This window comes from Lycium ferocissimum, chromosome 2, assembly GCF_029784015.1.
Source record: "Lycium ferocissimum isolate CSIRO_LF1 chromosome 2, AGI_CSIRO_Lferr_CH_V1, whole genome shotgun sequence".
Lineage (NCBI taxonomy): Eukaryota > Viridiplantae > Streptophyta > Magnoliopsida > Solanales > Solanaceae > Lycium > Lycium ferocissimum.
Window position 1 is genome coordinate 22,169,883 of NC_081343.1, and position 4,349 is coordinate 22,174,231.

Consider the following 4,349-nt stretch of genomic DNA (forward strand, 5'->3'; position numbering starts at 1 on the left):
AATGTAACACCGGCACTGTCCCAAATGTAGCTTACCACACTGCGTACATCGTGGTAAAGGTGGCCTTACCTGGCCTAAATCACCCCTATACTAAGAATCGGAAGCTCTGGAATTTTGACCCAATCTGGAATGAATCGATCAATCAAATCTTTGACCTGCAAATCGTGGAGGTGCACTAGTCGCTGAATAGCCTGAGCACCTAGAATACTGATGCCTCTGACCCCCTCTACATTCACTAACACAGCCAGAGGATCTGGCCTCTTACTATAACCTCTATCATGCTCACGCTCACGCTCACTCCGTTGCTGCTGTTGCTGTTTCTCAAGATTCTAGGCGTGTACATGAATAGGAGAAATATCCATACCTTCCTGAAGTGAGGACGTCAAACAATCATCAATCCAATATGGCCCCAAACCATTCATAAATCCGTGAACTCGATCTCCCATAGTAGCAACCATAACTGGAGCATACCGGGTCAAAGAATTGAAATGAAGGCTATACTCTGGAGCACTCAGGTTCCCCTGTCTGAGGTTCAAGAACCTATCAGCGCTGTCCCGTCGAACCTCTAGTGGCAAGTAATGCTGAAGGAAAGCATCCACAAACTCTTGCCATATAGGTGGAGGCGTGTTTACCCCTCTAGACGACATCCAGATAGCATACCAATGAACGACAACGTCCCTTAATCTATAAGAGGCCAACTCTACCGACTCAACATCTGAACCATGCATCACCCGCATTGCAATGTCCTCAACATCTCATCTATGAAATTCTGCGGGTCCTCGTCTAGTTTTGAACCAAAGAATTCTAGAAGGTCCAAATTAATAAAATCACAGACTCTAGTAGTGACAGCTCTAAATTGGGTCAACAACTGAATAGCCTCTCACATCTCTTGGCCTGAGGCATCTAATAGAGGAACTGGGGGTGTTGGAGCTGGAGCTGAGACTTCTCCATCCTCCTCTGAAGCAGGCAGAGTGTGAGAGAACTTAGATGGAACCTTATTCTGGGACTTGTCCTACCCTATATCTGTAGGCGGTACCCGCTCGGTCCTACTATCTGCTGCTTACTTGCCCTTTCACGGGCTGCTGTTGCTATTCTTTTCGCAGGAATCGCTGAAATCATAACACACAGTCAGGAAAGAAGAGGCCTTATAACATGGCTCTATCGCACGATCTAAGAGAAGAAAGGAAGGTCAATCATTCCTAAATGCCCTACAGCCTCCTTTTTATAAGTGGGCTTGCTTCACACCCATAAACAAGACTCTACTAGACACGGCTTACAGGCAGGAGATCTGATCGTTCTTATCGTTCGGGCGGCGCGAGTTCGAGGGCCCCAGTTCCCCTGGGGAAGAGATTATAGCCGTGGGGAGACCACCAGCTCCTCGATGCAACGGTGCGCAAAATTGCACTCAGGGCCATGTCGTCAGGGTACAGATGCATGTTATAATTGTGGGCAGGTAGGACACTTGATGCGAGATTGTCCCTCGAGATATGGTAGGGGCGGGGCTCGGCCACGGGTCGGCAAGCAGTTGTTCTTCTTCCGTACGCCCGACGGGCGTACTCCCCGCATTTCTTCGGTGCCGAGGTAGAGGCCGAGGGGGAGCATCTATTTCAGGAGCCACACAGCCCCGATTGTATGCTTTAGCCGGACGGCAGGATCTCGAGTCATCCCCAGACGTGGTTACAGGTATATTGTCTGTATTCTCTCATGATGTGTATGCATTGATAGATCCCGGGTCTACGCTGTCTTATATCACTCCATATGTTGCTAGTCGTATTGGGGTGAAGCCCGAGCCGATTAAACCTTTTGAGGTATCTACTCCGGTTGGTGATCCCGTGATAGCGAAACAAGTATATAAAATCTGTATAGTTGTGATATGCGATCGTCGGACCAAGGTTGATTTAGTTGAGCTTGAAATGTTAGACTTTGATGTAATTATGGGTATGGATTGGTTGGCCTCGTGCTATGCTAATGTCGATTGTCGAATGAAATTAGTTCGATTCCGTTTTCCGGGAGAGCCCGTACTTGAATGGAAAGGTAATACGGCAACTCCGAGAGGTAGGTTTATTTCCTACCTTAAGGCAACGAAAATGATAGCTAAGGGCTATATCTACCATCTAGTCCGAGTTCATGACACTAAGTAAAGTCACCAACTCTCCAACTGCTCCGGTGGTAAACGAGTTTCCGGATGTATTCCTAAATGAGCTCCCAGGCCTTCCTCCGGAAAGAGAAATTGAGTTCACTATTGATGTGTTGCCGGATACCGAGCCTATTTCTATTCCTCCCTATCGAATGGCTCCGGCGGAGCTGAAATAATTAAAGGCCCAGTTGAAAGATTTGCTCGAGAAGGGGTTTATTAGACCCCGGCTTCTTCTCGGGCAGGGGAGCACCGCTTTATTTGTGAGAAAGAAAGATGGCTCCCTATGAATGTGTATTGATTATAAAATTTCGAATAAAGTGACGATAAAGAATAAGTATCCCCGTTCCGAGAATTGATGATTTGTTCGATCAACTCCAGGTGCCAAGTGGTTTTCTAAGATAGATTTGCGATCGAGATATCATCAAGCGAGGGTTAAGAGGAAGATATTCCCAAGACTGCTTTTAGACGAGATATGGTCACTACGACTTCGAGTGATGTCGTTTGGGCTAACCAACGCGCGGTATTCATGAATTTAATGAACAATGTATTTAGGCCTCTTCTAGATCTATTTGTAATAGTATTCATCGATGATATTCTGGTGTATTCTCGCAGGGAGTCAGAACATGCGGATCATCTACGCATTGTTCTTGGCATTCTACGAGCTCGAGAACTGTATGCTAAATTTTCAAAGTGCGAGTTCTCGTTAAACTCTGGACATTCTTGGGCCATGTGATTTCAAATGATGGTATTAGAGTCGACACTCAGAATATTGAAGCAGTAAAGACTTGGCCGAGACCTATGACGCCTACAGAAGTTCGTAGTTTTCTGGGTTTGGCAGGGTATTATAGAAGATTCGTAGAGAGCTTTTCATCTATTTCAGCCCCATTAACGAAGCTAACCCAGAAGTCGGTAAAGTTTCAGTGGAATGACGCTTGCGAGCGCAGTTTCCAGGAGTTGAAGAACAGATTAACCTCAACCCGGTTTAACACCTGGAGGTGGCGGGCGGATGGTTATGTGGTGTATTGTGATGCTTCCAAATGGGGCTGGGATGTGTATTAATGCAGCATGGGATAGTCATTGCTTATGCTTCAAGACAGCTGCGAAAACATGAAAAGAACTACCAAACTCATGATCTCGAATTGGCCGCAGTTATTCATGCATTGAAAATATGAAGACATTACTTGTATGGCGTACATGTCGATATCTACACAGATCATAAGAGTCTTCAATATATTTTTAAACGAAGGAGCAAATGCGACGCAGGCGGTGGTTAGAATTATTGAAGGACTATGATGTTAATATTTTATACCACCCAGGAAAGCAAATGTAGTAGCCGACGCGCTTAGTCGCCGGTCAATGGGCAGCTCATGCGAAGTTCTATAGAGAAGAAAGAGCTAATTCATGAACTCCACCGCTGGCGAATCTTGGAGTGCGTATAATCGACTTTAGGTGATGCGAGGAATTAGTGTTAATGATCCTACAGCTTCATCCTTGAATATGGAGATAAAAGAGCGACAATGCGAGGATCCTAAATTGTAATATATTATAAAGGTGTGAAATTTCCAAGAGAAAAGTCGCCATTTGAAGTCTCGGCAGATGGGGTTCTTAGATATCAAGGCAGGCTATGTGTGCCAAATGTGGCAGAATTACGTCGTCGAGTCCTAGAAGAAGCTCACTATTCTCGGTACTCTATTCATCCAGGAACGACAAAAATGTACCATGATCTTAAAATGATATATTGGTGGGACGGTATGAAAAGAGACATAGCAGAATTTGTGTCCCAATGTCCGAATTGCCTGCAAGTAAAGGTAGAACACCGAAAGTGGGGATTATTGAAGCGATGGAAATTCCTACATGGAAATGGGAAGTGATTAACATGGATTTCATTTGCAGATTGCCCCGTTCCCGAGGCAAACATGATTACGTATGGGTGATCGTGGACAGACTGACGAAAGCAGCTCATTTTCTCCCAGCCAAAACTACATATTCAGCAGAAGACTATGCGAGGCTTTATATCAAGGAAATTGTGAGACTTCATGGTATTCCAATATCTATCATTACACACAGAGGAGCACAATTTGACCAAGAAATCCTTCCAAAAGGTCTAGGCACTCAAGTGAGGCTCGGACGGCATTTCATCCGCGGACCGAATGGACGTGCCGAGCGCACTATACTGCATCTTAGAGGATATGTTGAGGGCATGCGTTTTAGA